This window comes from Toxotes jaculatrix, chromosome 2 (assembly GCF_017976425.1).
Source record: "Toxotes jaculatrix isolate fToxJac2 chromosome 2, fToxJac2.pri, whole genome shotgun sequence".
NCBI lineage: Eukaryota > Metazoa > Chordata > Actinopteri > Toxotidae > Toxotes > Toxotes jaculatrix.
The window spans coordinates 2,806,701-2,824,200 of NC_054395.1; the positions used below are offsets into that span (position 1 = coordinate 2,806,701).

The following is a 17,500-nucleotide window of genomic DNA, read 5'->3' on the forward strand; positions in this document are numbered from 1 at the left end:
AAGCCTTTTATCCCCATCTTTGAGAAACACCATCCCTAGATCACTGTGTGTCTGAGCCGGTGTTGGATAAAAATGGACTTGTAGGTAATCAAAGATAGTAAGAAACTTTATCAGATGATGAGTAGTCAGAAAATTCTTGTTAGGTGGAAAAGCTCATTTTTCGTGGCTTCTTGTGCTTGGATTTGTGGAGAAGTCCAGATGATCAATGTCCCTATTCAACATTGGATTTGTTTGTGGCGTTTTAGCATGTATAAAGAGCCTGTTTATAGGGTTTGCTGTTGCTTACGGCCATACCACCCTGAGCACGCCCGATCTCGTCTGATCTCGGAAGCTAAGCAGGGTAGGGCCTGGTTAGTACTTGGATGGGAGACCGCCTGGGAATACCAGGTGCTGTAAGCCTTTTATCCCCATCTTTGAGAATGAAGCAAAACGCCATCCCTAGATCACTGTGTGTCTGAGCCGGTGTTGGATAAAAATGGACTTGTAGGTAATCAAAGATAGTAAGAAACTTTATCAGATGATGAGTAGTCAGAAAATTCTTGTTAGGTGGAAAAGCTCATTTTTCGTGGCTTCTTGTGCTTGGATTTGTGGAGAAATCCAGATGATCAATGTCTCTATTCAACATTGGATTTCTTCGTGGCGTTTTAGCATGTATAAAGAGCCTGTTTATAGGGTTTGCTGTTGCTTACGGCCATACCACCCTGAGCACGCCCGATCTCGTCTGATCTCGGAAGCTAAGCAGGGTAGGGCCTGGTTAGTACTTGGATGGGAGACCGCCTGGGAATACCAGGTGCTGTAAGCCTTTTATCCCCATCTTTGAGAAACACCATCCCTAGATCACTGTGTGTCTGAGCCGGTGTTGGATAAAAATGGACTTGTAGGTAATCAAAGATAGTAAGAAACTTTATCAGATGATGAGTAGTCAGAAAATTCTTGTTAGGTGGAAAAGCTCATTTTTCGTGGCTTCTTGTGCTTGGATTTGTGGAGAAATCCAGATGATCAATGTCTCTATTCAACATTGGATTTGTTTGTGGCGTTTTAGCATGTATAAAGAGCCTGTTTATAGGGTTTGCTGTTGCTTACGGCCATACCACCCTGAGCACGCCCGATCTCGTCTGATCTCGGAAGCTAAGCAGGGTAGGGCCTGGTTAGTACTTGGATGGGAGACCGCCTGGGAATACCAGGTGCTGTAAGCCTTTTATCCCCATCTTTGAGAATGAAGCAAAACGCCATCCCTAGATCACTGTGTGTCTGAGCCGGTGTTGGATAAAAATGGACTTGTAGGTAATCAAAGATAGTAAGAAACTTTATCAGATGATGAGTAGTCAGAAAATTCTTGTTAGGTGGAAAAGCTCATTTTTCGTGGCTTCTTGTGCTTGGATTTGTGGAGAAATCCAGATGATCAATGTCCCTATTCAACATTGGATTTCTTCGTGGCATTTTAGCATGTATACTTGGATGGGAGACCGCCTGGGAATACCAGGTGCTGTAAGCCTTTTAGGCGTTAGGTGGAAAAGCTCATTTTTCGTGGCTTCTTGTGCTTGGATTTGTGGAGAAATCCAGATGATCAATGTCCCTATTCAACATTGGATTTCTTCGTGGCGTTTTAGCATGTATAAAGAGCCTGTTTATAGGGTTTGCTGTTGCTTACGGCCATACCACCCTGAGCACGCCCAATCTCGTCTGATCTCGGAAGCTAAGCAGGGTAGGGCCTGGTTAGTACTTGGATGGGAGACCGCCTGGGAATACCAGGTGCTGTAAGCCTTTTATCCCCATCTTTGAGAAACACCATCCCTAGATCACTGTGTGTCTGAGCCGGTGTTGGATAAAAATGGACTTGTAGGTAATCAAAGATAGTAAGAAACTTTATCAGATGATGAGTAGTCAGAAAATTCTTGTTAGGTGGAAAAGCTCATTTTTCGTGGCTTCTTGTGCTTGGATTTGTGGAGAAATCCAGATGATCAATGTCCCTATTCAACATTGGATTTCTTCGTGGCGTTTTAGCATGTATAAAGAGCCTGTTTATAGGGTTTGCTGTTGCTTACGGCCATACCACCCTGAGCACGCCCGATCTCGTCTGATCTCAGAAGCTAAGCAGGGTAGGGCCTGGTTAGTACTTGGATGGGAGACCGCCTGGGAATACCAGGTGCTGTAAGCCTTTTATCCCCATCTTTGAGAAACACCATCCCTAGATCACTGTGTGTCTGAGCCGGTGTTGGATAAAAATGGACTTGTAGGTAATCAAAGATAGTAAGAAACTTTATCAGATGATGAGTAGTCAGAAAATTCTTGTTAGGTGGAAAAGCTCATTTTTCGTGGCTTCTTGTGCTTGGATTTGTGGAGAAGTCCAGATGATCAATGTCCCTATTCAACATTGGATTTGTTTGTGGCGTTTTAGCATGTATAAAGAGCCTGTTTATAGGGTTTGCTGTTGCTTACGGCCATACCACCCTGAGCACGCCCGATCTCGTCTGATCTCGGAAGCTAAGCAGGGTAGGGCCTGGTTAGTACTTGGATGGGAGACCGCCTGGGAATACCAGGTGCTGTAAGCCTTTTATCCCCATCTTTGAGAATGAAGCAAAACGCCATCCCTAGATCACTGTGTGTCTGAGCCGGTGTTGGATAAAAATGGACTTGTAGGTAATCAAAGATAGTAAGAAACTTTATCAGATGATGAGTAGTCAGAAAATTCTTGTTAGGTGGAAAAGCTCATTTTTCGTGGCTTCTTGTGCTTGGATTTGTGGAGAAATCCAGATGATCAATGTCCCTATTCAACATTGGATTTCTTCGTGGCGTTTTAGCATGTATAAAGAGCCTGTTTATAGGGTTTGCTGTTGCTTACGGCCATACCACCCTGAGCACGCCCGATCTCGTCTGATCTCAGAAGCTAAGCAGGGTAGGGCCTGGTTAGTACTTGGATGGGAGACCGCCTGGGAATACCAGGTGCTGTAAGCCTTTTATCCCCATCTTTGAGAAACACCATCCCTAGATCACTGTGTGTCTGAGCCGGTGTTGGATAAAAATGGACTTGTAGGTAATCAAAGATAGTAAGAAACTTTATCAGATGATGAGTAGTCAGAAAATTCTTGTTAGGTGGAAAAGCTCATTTTTCGTGGCTTCTTGTGCTTGGATTTGTGGAGAAGTCCAGATGATCAATGTCCCTATTCAACATTGGATTTGTTTGTGGCGTTTTAGCATGTATAAAGAGCCTGTTTATAGGGTTTGCTGTTGCTTACGGCCATACCACCCTGAGCACGCCCGATCTCGTCTGATCTCGGAAGCTAAGCAGGGTAGGGCCTGGTTAGTACTTGGATGGGAGACCGCCTGGGAATACCAGGTGCTGTAAGCCTTTTATCCCCATCTTTGAGAATGAAGCAAAACGCCATCCCTAGATCACTGTGTGTCTGAGCCGGTGTTGGATAAAAATGGACTTGTAGGTAATCAAAGATAGTAAGAAACTTTATCAGATGATGAGTAGTCAGAAAATTCTTGTTAGGTGGAAAAGCTCATTTTTCGTGGCTTCTTGTGCTTGGATTTGTGGAGAAGTCCAGATGATCAATGTCCCTATTCAACATTGGATTTGTTCGTGGCGTTTTAGCATGTATAAAGAGCCTGTTTATAGGGTTTGCTGTTGCTTACGGCCATACCACCCTGAGCACGCCCGATCTCGTCTGATCTCGGAAGCTAAGCAGGGTAGGGCCTGGTTAGTACTTGGATGGGAGACCGCCTGGGAATACCAGGTGCTGTAAGCCTTTTATCCCCATCTTTGAGAATGAAGCAAAACGCCATCCCTAGATCACTGTGTGTCTGAGCCGGTGTTGGATAAAAATGGACTTGTAGGTAATCAAAGATAGTAAGAAACTTTATCAGATGATGAGTAGTCAGAAAATTCTTGTTAGGTGGAAAAGCTCATTTTTCGTGGCTTCTTGTGCTTGGATTTGTAGAGAAATCCAGATGATCAATGTCCCTATTCAACATTGGATTTCTTCGTGGCGTTTTAGCATGTATAAAGAGCCTGTTTATAGGGTTTGCTGTTGCTTACGGCCATACCACCCTGAGCACGCCCGATCTCGTCTGATCTCGGAAACTAAGCAGGGTAGGGCCTGGTTAGTTCTTGGATGGGAGACCGCCTGGGAATACCAGGTGCTGTAAGCCTTTTATCCCCATCTTTGAGAATGAAGCAAAACGCCATCCCTAGATCACTGTGTGTCTGAGCCGGTGTTGGATAAAAATGGACTTGTTGGTAATCAAAGATAGTAAGAAACTTTATCAGATGATGAGTAGTCAGAAAATTCTTGTTAGGTGGAAAAGCTCATTTTTCGTGGCTTCTTGTGCTTGGATTTGTGGAGAAATCCAGATGATCAATGTCCCTATTCAACATTGGATTTCTTCGTGGCGTTTTAGCATGTATAAAGAGCCTGTTTATAGGGTTTGCTGTTGCTTACGGCCATACCACCCTGAGCACGCCCGATCTCGTCTGATCTCGGAAACTAAGCAGGGTAGGGCCTGGTTAGTACTTGGATGGGAGACCGCCTGGGAATACCAGGTGCTGTAAGCCTTTTATCCCCATCTTTGAGAAACACCATCCCTAGATCACTGTGTGTCTGAGCCGGTGTTGGATAAAAATGGACTTGTAGGTAATCAAAGATAGTAAGAAACTTTATCAGATGATGAGTAGTCAGAAAATTCTTGTTAGGTGGAAAAGCTCATTTTTCTTGGCTTCTTGTGCTTGGATTTGTGGAGAAGTCCAGATGATCAATGTCCCTATTCAACATTGGATTTGTTCGTGGCGTTTTAGCATGTATAAAGAGCCTGTTTATAGGGTTTGCTGTTGCTTACGGCCATACCACCCTGAGCACGCCTGATCTCGTCTGATCTCGGAAGCTAAGCAGGTTAGGACCTGGTTAGTACTTGGATGGGAGACCGCCTGGGAATACCAGGTGCTGTAAGCCTTTTATCCCCATCTTTGAGAATGAAGCAAAACGCCATCCCTAGATCACTGTGTGTCTGAGCCGGTGTTGGATAAAAATGGACTTGTAGGTAATCAAAGATAGTAAGAAACTTTATCAGATGATGAGTAGTCAGAAAATTCTTGTTAGGTGGAAAAGCTCATTTTTCGTGGCTTCTTGTGCTTGGATTTGTGGAGAAGTCCAGATGATCAATGTCCCTATTCAACATTGGATTTGTTCGTGGAATTTTAGCATGTATAAAGAGCCTGTTTATAGGGTTTGCTGTTGCTTACGGCCATACCACCCTGAGCACGCCCGATCTCGTCTGATCTCGGAAGCTAAGCAGGGTAGGGCCTGGTTGGTACTTGGATGGGAGACCGCCTGGGAATACCAGGTGCTGTAAGCCTTTTATCCCCATCTTTGAGAATGAAGCAAAACGCCATCCCTAGATCACTGTGTGTCTGAGCCGGTGTTGGATAAAAATGGACTTGTAGGTAATCAAAGATAGTAAGAAACTTTATCAGATGATGAGTTGTCAGAAAATTCTTGTTAGGTGGAAAAGCTCATTTTTCGTGGCTTCTTGTGCTTGGATTTGTGGAGAAATCCAGATGATCAATGTCCCTATTCAACATTGGATTTCTTCGTGGTGTTTTAGCATGTATAAACAGCCTGTTTATAGGGTTTGCTGTTGTGAGTACGAGGCACCCAGCAGCAGCAAGCTTCTCCACCAGAAGGCATTTCGTTGTCAAGAAGTTCCTAGAAGAGATCTGGTCTGGTGAACCTCTCTCATTTATGTTATGTACACCCTTATGCCAAAAAGGTGATTTATGACCCTAACCCCCCCTCAACCCCCCACCACGTGGCATAAGCCCCGCCCTTTGATGACGTCACTTCCTAACCCCTTCTCTATTATATCAGTTCCTAGACCCTCCCACTGTATCCCCCACTTCATTCATCCTACCCCCCTTCATTGTTTTTTTCATTCATTGAAACATATATAAACAAATATAAATTAGGGGTCTTTGATGTGAAATTGGTTGGTTGTGCTTGATGTGAACATTTGGCTGTGCTTGTTGTGAACATTTGTGTGTGCTTGTTGTGAACATTGGCTGCTTTCTCCTTGTGCTGTGGTCACATGGAAAGTGACAGAGTTTCAGATCAAAGGGTCAATATGCAATGTTGTAGACTCTATGGCGTCTCGTGACGATGCATTTGTTGATTCGAGCGTGTCACAAAGGTGAGAAATAATGTCTCCTTCCTCCGTTTGCTAACCCCCCGTTTGCTTCCGACGCTCCTATCCCTGGGAAAACCCCTCCCCGCATCATCACACCTCTCCAATTTCTGCAGAGCGCTTATATAGGTTCCGACAGACGTTAAGAGTTGTATAAGAAGCGGTATAGCAGTCATCATGGCCGGAAAAATAAAGTGTGACAACGAGCGCAGAGCTGTTTTCTCTGTTCCAGAGGGAGATCGATATGGTGAGAGTCTGCGACGAAAGACCAGACAGGCGACCCGCAAGACAAACGGTGTGATCCGTGAAGAAACAGTGATAGAAGACGTCGTAAGGCAGTCTCAGCAAAAGACGCCCGTTGTATCCGGTGCGATGATTAGTGAGACGCCTGTAAACATCTACGAAGACATGCCTTCAACACCGAATGCTCCAAAGAAAACAACAATGTATCTGCGACGACTGCAGATGCCTGCTGCTGCTTCTCTGAAAAAAGAATGGTCTTTAGAGCCCTATGGACTGTGTGGATGGTGGGGTTATGTGTTTAAGTACAAAACAGGGGAACTGTGGATGTATCAGCGGGATCAGGATGAAGCTTTGGGTGCTCTGTCCAATATAGCTACACTGACTTCAGTCGATTGGAGTATGATGAAACTCTTGCTAGCCCGTCGACGCATCGAGAAGCCTGCTGTCCGTGATTCCCCTGCATCGGCTGGCCGAGACAGCTTGCAGCCTCTCCCCACTGATGCGTAGCTTGCACAGAAAAGGATCATTTTCAGCGCTGTTTGGCTGTCCAAAACTACACCCTGCAGTCGATGGTTCTTCCGGGTCAGCCTGCGGACGTCTGAGGATCCTGCTAGTGAGGAGCTCCTTGTCTTGGAGTATTTCAATTCAGACTGTGGTGTATTCCGCACATTATTAGCCCTGCCATTTCATGTCTGGCATGAAATGATGAATCAAGCAGAAGGAAATATCGCTAGTCTTTTCTGTAGCTGTCGCAACTGGAGGGATGCTTTACTGGTGAAAAAATCCTTGTCCTTCTAGACTTTGCCAAGCCCCGCCTCTCTGCAACGTCCTCCTACATCACACCTCCTCAAACGCTATAAAAGAGACTTGGAAAAGACAAAAGATACATTTGCTGACATGATGGAACACGACGAGGCCTGCTGTTTAAAAGGAGGGTCCGTGAACTCAACCAATCATGAGCAGATCCAGAGGGATCTGCTTGAATTCCAACGGACCGGCAGCATCGAGGTCGCCAAGCTTTGTGCCTTTCTAAAGACCTTACCACCTGGCTCAAACACAGAGGAGGTCTCAGTCCCGGCTTCACAACCGTCCTCACCACAACTGCCTCCGCCACCATCCTCACCACAACCGCCTCCGCCGCCACCCTCATCCCCCGCCACCGCCTCAGACACGGAGGACACCAAGGACTCCTTGACCCCTTCTTCAACTGACGAAGTCGATGGTTGGATCTCATCAACGTTCATTGAGACTGTAAAATCCGGCTTGTACCATCTGCTCAACCTGATTCTTCACAAGTTCCTCCGTGACAACTGCTACGGGTGTCTGGTCAACCATCCTAGCCAGACCCAACACTTATGTCTAGAAGTACTCGAAGAACGTTTTTACCAGAGCAACTACTACTGACTGATGAGGAGACCTTTTACTCCCAGATTGATTCCTTCCATCCAGCATCTACTGACCCTGCGTAACATCCGAGTCAGGGACGAGAGAGTCAGATGCGTGGTAGAGACCCTTTTATACGAACTGAAAGAGGTCAGGAAAATCAACGACAGCATCAGTCAGATGTACGATGACTTGGTCGGAGAGGACGCGGTGAAAATGGAACAACTGCAAGCAGTCACTGAATACTGGAATGACCGTTAATTTTTTCCCCTTTGTGAAAATTGTTATTTCTCTAAAACATTGTATTTCATTTTTAAATAATGTGTGCTGTGAAAATTGTTATTTCTCTAAAACATAGTATTTCATTTTTTAAACCATGTGTGCTGTGAAATAAAACAACAAAAAGTGCTCTTGTCTCATTGCTCCTTCATTTCAACATTAGAAGGGGAAGAAGGGAGGTATGGGGGAGACTGTGGTTATGAAAAGAGTTTATTCCAACCCGGCTAATCCAGGCAGCTTTGGTGGAGTAGAACGACTTCGCAAAGCAGTGCAAGATGAAACAGGAGAGAAAGTCAGTGCGGAAAATGTCAGAGATTTTTTATCAGAGCAAGATGCTTACACTCTACACAAACCCGTCAGAATACATTTTCCCAGAAACAGAGTGTTTGTCCCCCGGCCTTTAAACCAATTTCAAGCTGACCTGTGTGACATGCAGGCTCTGTCCGAACATAACGATAGGTACAAGTATTTATTAACCGTCATCGATGTATTTTCCAAAAAGGCCTATGTCCGTACGTTAAAGAAAAAGACGGCTGATGCGGTAGTGTCTGCCTTTGACTCTATTTTCCAAGATAGTCAGATACCAGAAAAGCTCCAGACAGATGCGGGGAAAGAATTTTTCAACCAAAAGTTTGAGGCGCTGATGAAGAAGCATAGCATAGTACATTTTGCTACAGCCAGCGACCTGAAGGCCTCTGTGATTGAAAGATTTAACCGTACGCTAAAAACTAGAATGTGCAGATATTTTACAGCCAACAACACTCGTCGATATCTCGATGTCTTACAACATTTGGTCGACAGCTACAACAACAGCTACCATAGCAGTATTAAAATGACTCCTATGCAGGTGACCTCAGAGAACATCTCCCAAGTGTTTCAAAATCTGTACGGCACATTTCCCTCTCGACACCAAGAGGCGCCAAAGATGAAGTTTAAGAAGGGGGAACTGGTCAGAATATCCAAACTACGAGGGAGGTTTGATAAAAAATATGAACAAAGTTTCACAGATGAAGTATTTACGGTGTCAGACCGTCTACCTCGCACTCCTCCCGTATACAGACTCAAAGATTATGATGGTGAACCTATCCAGGGATTGTTTTATGAAGCAGAGTTGCAGAAAGTAAAAATGACTAAAGACAGAACGTACCAAGTGGAAGAAATTTTGAAACGACGTACTGTCAGGGGTGTAAAACAGGTTTTAGTACGTTGGAAAAATTGGCCTGAGAAATTCAACAGTTGGGTCAAAGCCTCGGATCTGAAAGACATTTAAATCTGCCTGTATCACAGGCTTTCATTATTCGTTCCCTAGTCACTGGTTCGGTATGGACTCTTCAAACCAAGATGGGTTTTACGTTACTCTGCCTTCCAACGCTAGCATGGAAATGTTTAAAAATAACACCAGTTCCTGCTACACAACGGATCTGGCTAAACCCATCGAACTGAGTGGAGACTGGGTCGTAGCTCTCTGTGAAATTGTTTACCCCCACACCTTGTATAACTTATCTCCGGCCGGGTCTTATTTTGTATTGTCAAAACCGAAAGAAGGTCAACCGCCTGACGGAGTAGGGTCGATGGCAAACGTGATGTGACATGATATTTGGTAGGGGAGGATATTATGACAGTCCAAAAGAACTCCTGGATCATATAGTCCCGCCATTAAAAAAGCACATCCCCAGCGGCGACATTTCTTTCAACAATGTGACCAAACGCTTTGACTTCAAAGGAGATGGTCGGCACAAAATCCTCGTCCCCACTCGCTTGGGTTACATGCTAGGCCTAAAACCAGAGGAATGGTGGACTCTCGGACCCAACCGTACCGCCACCTACCCCGCTGATCTCGACGCAGGGCTCAATAGCTTGTACGTTTACACGGACGTTGTTCAGTATCAAACGGTGGGCGATAGTTACTCCTCGCTTTTGGGAGTGGTCAACGTCAAAGGGCATTTTGGCGACACGGTGAGCATCAGATATCATACTGTACATTACGTACCCGTGTCAAAAAAGTACATCAAAAATATCAACATCGAGATCAAAACGGATCGCAACAAACACGTAAACTTTGTTTACAGCAAGACCATCGTCAAGCTACACTTTAAACCGGCTAACTTTCGACGAACACCGTTTCTATATAACTACGACGCCTGATAAGGCCCTTGTTCAGTATCTATCGGACGGTCAACGGTTACGGTCTGCTTCGAGACAAAAGCCATGGCTCAGATACGCTGGAGAGAAGATCCTCAACGCTTTGTCAGCTATTACGAAAGCCAAGTTGGGGGTGCCTTACCTGGGTTTTACGGAGCACCCGTCATGTACGGTCGCGGTATAGGTTCTATATTTTCCAAATTATTTCGTTTCGTGTCCCCTCTGCTCAAAAGAGGTTTTGCCATCGCTAAACCTCATCTTAAATCGGCCGCTAGTCACATCGCATCGGATGTGATCAGCCATGCAGCAGGGAAATTAAACGGTCACGAGAAGCAAGAGGGCTCCGGCGGTATTTTAGTGTTATTGCGCAGATTGAAAAGGTGATTTTCAAGGTGAGTAAAAAAGCACGTGAGGGTTCAAAGACAAACTCACTCGGTAGAAGCAAGTGTAAGGGAAGGAAGTCTACCAGAAAGTCTGACATCTTTTAAACTCCAAGGAAAATGGCTCTTTTACATCATAAATCTCCCGAATGCACTCTAGCGGAACTGGATTTATTTTCAGCCCCCATGACCCAGCTGTCTGTTGAAGATAAGATGTACACGGAAATTTCACCTCTCTCCGCCATCACCGACGGGGGCCCCATTGAGTTTTTTATTCCAGGCGATGGTGAAAAGTATTTGGATCTCAACGATACTTTGTTACACGTGCGCGTAAAAATTACCAACGGCGACGGTACCGACCTGGCGAATGATGCGCCTTGTGAATTATCCTCTGAATACAATGTTCAGCCAATGCGACGTGACTCTGGGGGATCGACTGATTTCTCAGTCTAGCGCCACACACCCTTACAGAGCCGTCATTGAAACTCTGCTCAACTTTTCAGGAGACACGCTCAAGAGCCAATTTAGCGCGGGTCTTTTTTACAAAGATACGGCGGGAGCCATGGACTCTATAGTGATCAATAATGGACCTAACAGAGGGCTGAATTAGAGAGCCTCCTACACGGCCAATTCTAGAGAAGTACACCTGATGGGTCCTCTCCACGGCGACCTCTTTTTCTGCGAGAGGCTCCTTTTGAACAACGTAGATATGAGAATTAAACTGAACCGCTCCAGCGACTCTGTCGCTGTTGATGGGACCCCGCAACTCCAATTTTCGTTTGAAAATATTAGGGGCCTCTCTGTTTGTTAAAAAAGTCACAGTTTCCCCGGCCTTTCGCTTAGGTCACGCAGCGGCTTTACTGAAGGGTAACGCGCTCTACCCCTTGTCACGCATCAATGTGAAAACCTACTCCATTCCCGAGAATTCCAGGGTATGTAATCAGGAGAATCTCTTTCTCGGGGCTATGCCCAAATATGTGGTTTTGGGCATGGTAAACCACGAAGCCTTCACAGGCTCGAGAGAGCTGTCGCCTTTCAATTTTATCCACAACGACGTGGAATATCTGGCCCTCTGTCAGAACGGCAAACAGGTCCCCGCCAAAGCTTTCCAACCAGGATTTAACGAAGGGATGTCGGTCAGAGAATTTTACATGTTCATGGCCACAGGGAGACATCTCAAAGATTTACCTCTGAGCATCGATCGTCGAGAATTTAACGACGGTTACTCTTTGTTTGTATTCAATCTCAACCCGGGAGATAACAACGACGCTTTGTCCCCCATTTCCAACGGGAATCTAAGACTGGAGATGAGATTCAGAGTTCCCCTGCCTCACACTACCACTCTGATTGTGTACGCCTGTTACGATTCCATTTTGGAAATCAACTCAAAACGGCAGGTGCTGGTGGATTATTATTAACTAAAAAATGGATAACCATCAGCTGGAAAATCTTTTGCATCATCTGCTGGGGGATGTGTTTTGCGGCGTGTGGGCCTCGGATCAGCTCCCCTTGCTGACTTTATTGTTCAGAACCCCCGCATACTTTATCGTCAACACACACCCATCTCACATGCCTAGAGAGCACTGGCTGGCTTTGACTCTGGAAGAAAATGGCGTAGCCACCTTTTTTGACTCTTATGGTTTGCCCCCTAGCTTTGGTCATTACCCTTCGACCATCATGCAGTTTTTGGAAGACTGTTCTACAGAGATATTGTACCACAATCGACAGCTTCAACACCCACTGTCCACCGCCTGCGGCCATCACTGTGTTTATTATCTCTGCCAACGCGCCTGGGGATTATCGTATCAGCGCACGCTATCTTTGTACCATCAGGACGCATCCAAAAATGACATGACTAACTGACTTTGTGAAAAAATACCAGCGCTGTATCCGAAAGTCTACACCGTGTGACTCTTTTACCCACCTGACTTGTTCTTTACAAATGTTTAAAGATTGCTACAGATGATCCTGTTATTTCTCCCATTTATCCTTGTAAAATGCATGCTAAAAAATATACCGTAGACACGTTTATGAATAAAGATTTTATTGAGAAAAGGACAGAGTATGAGTCATTTGTTACATTTATGGGGAACAGTCGATCCATCCAGAAGGTCTTTTTGTTTTTTTATCTTCTTCCGGCGGTGTAATCCATCGAGGAGATAGGTTAACTTTTCTTCTTCTTTTTTTTTTCTCTTCTTGCTCTTCGGCTCCCTCCCAAAGATCGGGCAAGTCGTTGGTTTTGAGACGACGAAACTGTTCACGTGCTTGAGGGTTATTCACGACAGATAATGGGACATTAAGATCATTCAGAACACTCAAGAAACTCGTCCAACCAGCCGGTGGCACGGTTTGCGCCCTTTTTTTAATAAGAAAGGTTTTTAAATAAATCAATCAGGTGAGACCCTTTCACGGTCTTCCCTTTATAAACAAATTCCCCTTTTGAAGTCCAGCCCCCCTCACCCTCGGATAATTTCTTCATCACATACTCTGCATTTCTGCGATCACGAGGAGGAAGACTTTTTAATATCTCACTAGTCGTTTCATCTAAATCCTGCTCCGTCTCACTTGAATCCTTTTGAGACACGGACGACGGTGCTGCCATCATGTCCTCTGCTGCGGGGACTCCTTCAACCACCACTCTCGACGGGTCATGATGCAAAGACAAAGTCACTAGATGTTCCTCTTTGTGACCCTGCTTGATCAGAGCGAGGTATCTTTGCAGGAGCGCATTGTATTTTTTAATTTTTTCATAGGAACTCAATCCGGGTTCGTTTAAAATTTCTCTCATTTGAACATCCAAATCATCTTGGGCCGTCTGTCTGATAGAAGTAGATTCTGGACGGGTCAGGCGGTTCAACTGCTGGGGTGAGAGGAGAAACATTTTCTGGCTTGTCTTCAGAGACATTTTATTTTCTAATAAGTCCTCCTACAAGGTTTCCGATGATAGGTATAGCGGCTGAAAGTAGGGGTAAAATAAATCCGCCCGTCTGCTTCTTCAACACTTGCTTTTTGCGTTTCAAACCCACTTTTCTGTCTGCCAGCAGTCTGATAATTTTTTTCTGTCTCTTTAGTTTTGTGTATTGCTGAGATGAGAGGGGAATGTTGCCTTTCAAAAGATTGACTGCAATCTCACACAAGGCGTTGACAAAGTCCGGCGAGGAGTGAGCAAGAATATCTTGACGTTTCTGAGGTGTAGCCAGGTACAGAGCTTTGAGTAAGGGACCGTTCCTTTTTATAAGCACCGACATGATGAGGAGGAGGAGGAATTTATCTGGGTTTTGGAACGTAAACCGTCGGCCACTGACCAGGAAGTATCCCGGTCCTCAGTCTGTACCGTTCTGGGCAGGTCGGCGTGAGGTCGACGATTAAATACCCGTGAGGGTCTTTGACTGCGTCTTCAAAACTTTCCAGAAAAAGGGCTTTTTGGGAAGGAAAGATCTGATGAGCTAATACATTCACCTGTAATTTATCCCGAGGATTTTTAAAGAGCACCATATAATTACTGTTTAGACTGATGGTGCGGCTGTATTTGCCTCGATGAAATACATTTTGAGTGAGCATCATGACGCTCATACGTCTATGATGTCTGTACTGTGTGAAAATTCTAACCACTTCAGGATGGTCAGAGGCCTGAAAAATAACATCATCCAGAATAATCAGGTGACTCTGCTCGGGAGGAAACAGGTTGTCGTCTTCAAAAGATTCAGGCAGACCTTCAACAAATTTAATATTTTTATTCGTCTTTTGCAATTTAGCATACATTGATTGAAAGGAAGTATAAATCCACACTACATTTTCCGGTACAATATTTACAACATCTTTTAAATTTTCTAAAACACTTTTTACAAAATGGGTTTTTCCACACCCGCTGGGTCCCACCACCAGACATGAAAAAGGTGCAGTAAGTCTGGGGTCAAAGTTGATTTCTTCCATCACAGACATGGTGATATGATCAATAGCCGAAAGGCAGACTTGTACCGTCGCTAAACAGACGTCTTTTGTCATACACCACTCTGAACTTTTTGTGGAATGCTGAATTTTTCAGCAGCAGTCTCTTTTTATCCCTAGCGATGTTTTGCTGAGGGATGTGAATCAGCCCCTTCCTCTCCCTAGACTCGTCCAAATAACCCTCCACCAGCTCTTTCACAGTATCAAAGTTTACTCGCTCGCTGCACTCTCGGGTCTGAGTGATACCCTTGACACGCATCACTACCTTTTTACTATTTCTAGTTTGGTAGGCGTAACTTTTGGGACCAGTGGCGGCATATTCTTGAATACTGTCACCTCCCAGCTCATCCGTCAAATCCCCCAGATAGTGACCCAGTTCCAAGGGGGACTCTCCCTCTTTCACCGAATAAATCACGCTGTCGGTGTCGGTGTAGAGGACCCTGTCTCCTAACTGCTCCAGATACACATACAGCTGTAGGCGGTGGTGAAGGCAGCGATGAAAACATTATTGGATCTGCCGGGGGGTACAATGCATCGTTCGTGGTATTTCCACTGAACCATAGCGGTTTTGTCGCTGAGGAAGGCAAAGTACTTGACATGATACTGTCCTGAAAACATGAAGCGGAAAAACTGCTCCGGGTCACTGACAATCTCGGTTTTTGTCATGTTTGTTCTTTGGGCAAACTTACCCCAGAAGCTGTTGAGGCAGAGCTTAGACACCTGTCTCCTGGCAGGGTTCGATTCTATTTTGCCAGTATACCGTAATAATGATTTTGAAATAAAAGCAAAAACAGAGGATTTGAACGGCGCTCTAGGGCGGCGCTGCTCTCTAAACATTGGCGGAAGATTCTAACCGGCATGCCCCCCTCGCCCGACGTCACTTCCTTGCCGGCATTCATTTCAAAGTTTGAGCACGGTAGAAACAAGGAGGCGAGCCGTAAGCAGCGTCTCTTTTAGTTTTGGAAAATTACATTTAAAAAATAAAACCAAAGACTTACCCGTTACAGTAGGAGCGTCCTGTTTTTCCGGAACTTCAGGGCGTTTATTTTTTGAGGCCCTGGAGTCACTTTTAACAAGAGAAACCCTTGTTAAATAATTTAAAAAATAAGACGTTTAAATGAATAGCTGTTCTGAGGAGATTTACCAGTATAAAAGTTTTCACGCGGAGGAGAGTGTATTTCAGCGCAAACGATAATCTCTAAGAAAAATACAAAATGTTTCATTTGTTTTTTGGTATTTTTAAAAAAGCCGGAGGATCAAGCTGATAAATGCGTATTCCTACCGCGAGTCATCTTGCCGATGTAGTCCGATTCCTATGTACCGACGTTACTTTCTCACTTGCACATTTATACCTCTGTTTTTGTTTTTCTTTGATGCTTTGCCGTGAGACGCCTTAGAGTCTACAACATTTCATATGTTTGATATGAAACTCTGTGTGATACTTTCTAATGATCCGGACCTTCACACACACACTCTGCAGAGAGTAAGGACCATGGAAGAACGGGAAAAGGACTTCTGTCGCTCCTCAGTTTTATTTTATTTTGAAAGTTTGTATTTTTCAGAACTTTTATAAAGGCTTTTATTTATATATTTTATTTATTTCCTGCAGAAAATTGGAGAGGTGTGATGATGCGGGGAGGGGTTTTCCCAGGGATAGGAGCGTCGGAAGCAAACAGGGGGTTAGCAAACGGAGGAAGACATTATTTATCACCTTTGTGACACGCTCGAATCAACAAATGCATCGTCACGAGACGCCATAGAGTCTACAACATTGCATATTGCCCCCTTTGATCTGGAACTCTGTCACTTTCCATGTGACCACAGCACAAGGAGAAAGCAGCCAATGTTCACAACAAGCACACACAAATGTTCACAACAAGCACAGCCAAATGTTCACATCAAGCACAACCAAAATGTTCACAACAAGCACACCCAAATGTTCACATCAAAGACCCCTAATTTATATATATATGTTTCAATGAATGAAAAAACAATGAAGGGTGGCTAGGATGAATGAAGTGGGGGATACAGTGGGAGGGTCTAGTAAGTGATGTCATACAGGGGTGGGGGGATACAGTGGAAGGGTCTAGGAAGTGATATCATAGAGGAGGGTCTAGGAAGTGATGTCATAGAGGAGGGGTTAGGAAGTGACGTCATCAAGGGGCGGGGCTTATGCTACGTGGTGGGGGGGTTGAGGGGGGGTTAGGGTCATAAATCAGGGTCATAAATCACCTTTTTGGCATAAGGGTGTACTCTTATTCTCTAACCAAGCCTTTGTCATTTATGTGAGAAATAGAGAGATTTTGATTTTTAACCATACATTTGTTGAATTATCTATACACGGTACACTCAAGACCAAAATCATTCATACCACATTAAATCATCATCACCATCACTATCATCACATCAAGACATTTATAAAATTAATTGTGCCTCTTTTACTGAGTAGAGTATGTCTCCATCTGCACCAACACCCTAGACCTCATAGAAACTGTCCATGTCATTGACAGCTTAATAACTGAAATCTGTCATGAGTCTGCACTTCACGTTTTTTACAAAGACTATGAGCAGATCTGCATCCAGTATGTCTTCCACCTTCCTCCTCCTTCTCACATACACTGCCATCTTAGCTTGCCCTATGACAGAGTTTAAAAACTGACACTCTTCTTCTGATGGCTGTACTTTATACCACAAATAAAAACATGCTTTGTGAAAGGTTCACCACACCTACGAAAGATGGCTTCCAACAGAACAAACAGAGTTGTCAAACGTACACATTCAGAGAAACAATGAAACACTGTCTCTCCCTGACCACAGAAGGGACATACATCCTCCACTGCGGAGTCAAGGACAGAAAAAAAAGAGTTCACTGCCACAGTGCCATGCAGGATTCTCCACTGTAAGCCTGCATGTCCTAAGGGTTGATTGAAGGCAAATGGACTTCT

General features: G+C 44.6%; 14 non-coding genes across 14 annotated transcripts in view; all 14 read left to right on the forward strand.

The window, feature by feature from the left end:
- LOC121178371 overlaps window positions 1-5 on the forward strand; it is a 119-nt gene extending 114 nt beyond the window's left edge. Inside the window, exon 1 of the ribosomal RNA XR_005893602.1 lies at window positions 1-5. This exon is cut by the window's left edge and continues 114 nt beyond it. This is a non-coding gene — a ribosomal RNA (5S ribosomal RNA).
- A 275-nt stretch (window positions 6-280) lies between these two features.
- LOC121178372 lies at window positions 281-399 on the forward strand. The gene has a single exon (XR_005893603.1). It is a non-coding gene; the product is annotated as a 5S ribosomal RNA (ribosomal RNA).
- Window positions 400-683: 284 nt separating this feature from the next.
- On the forward strand, window positions 684-802 carry LOC121178373. Its single transcript, XR_005893604.1, has one exon. It is a non-coding gene; the product is annotated as a 5S ribosomal RNA (ribosomal RNA).
- A 275-nt stretch (window positions 803-1,077) lies between these two features.
- LOC121178374 lies at window positions 1,078-1,196 on the forward strand. Its single transcript, XR_005893605.1, has one exon. It is a non-coding gene; the product is annotated as a 5S ribosomal RNA (ribosomal RNA).
- Window positions 1,197-1,645: 449 nt separating this feature from the next.
- On the forward strand, window positions 1,646-1,764 carry LOC121175853. Its single transcript, XR_005892806.1, has one exon. It is a non-coding gene; the product is annotated as a 5S ribosomal RNA (ribosomal RNA).
- A 275-nt stretch (window positions 1,765-2,039) lies between these two features.
- On the forward strand, window positions 2,040-2,158 carry LOC121178584. The gene has a single exon (XR_005893807.1). It is a non-coding gene; the product is annotated as a 5S ribosomal RNA (ribosomal RNA).
- Window positions 2,159-2,433: 275 nt separating this feature from the next.
- LOC121178375 lies at window positions 2,434-2,552 on the forward strand. Its single transcript, XR_005893606.1, has one exon. It is a non-coding gene; the product is annotated as a 5S ribosomal RNA (ribosomal RNA).
- Window positions 2,553-2,836: 284 nt separating this feature from the next.
- Window positions 2,837-2,955, forward strand: LOC121178585. Its single transcript, XR_005893808.1, has one exon. It is a non-coding gene; the product is annotated as a 5S ribosomal RNA (ribosomal RNA).
- Window positions 2,956-3,230: 275 nt separating this feature from the next.
- LOC121178377 lies at window positions 3,231-3,349 on the forward strand. The gene has a single exon (XR_005893607.1). It is a non-coding gene; the product is annotated as a 5S ribosomal RNA (ribosomal RNA).
- A 284-nt stretch (window positions 3,350-3,633) lies between these two features.
- Window positions 3,634-3,752, forward strand: LOC121178378. Its single transcript, XR_005893608.1, has one exon. It is a non-coding gene; the product is annotated as a 5S ribosomal RNA (ribosomal RNA).
- A 284-nt stretch (window positions 3,753-4,036) lies between these two features.
- Window positions 4,037-4,155, forward strand: LOC121176709. Its single transcript, XR_005893045.1, has one exon. It is a non-coding gene; the product is annotated as a 5S ribosomal RNA (ribosomal RNA).
- Window positions 4,156-4,439: 284 nt separating this feature from the next.
- Window positions 4,440-4,558, forward strand: LOC121175640. The gene has a single exon (XR_005892753.1). It is a non-coding gene; the product is annotated as a 5S ribosomal RNA (ribosomal RNA).
- Window positions 4,559-4,833: 275 nt separating this feature from the next.
- LOC121176782 lies at window positions 4,834-4,952 on the forward strand. Its single transcript, XR_005893066.1, has one exon. It is a non-coding gene; the product is annotated as a 5S ribosomal RNA (ribosomal RNA).
- Window positions 4,953-5,236: 284 nt separating this feature from the next.
- LOC121178488 lies at window positions 5,237-5,355 on the forward strand. The gene has a single exon (XR_005893714.1). It is a non-coding gene; the product is annotated as a 5S ribosomal RNA (ribosomal RNA).
- The last annotated feature ends 12,145 nt before the right edge of the window (window positions 5,356-17,500 follow it).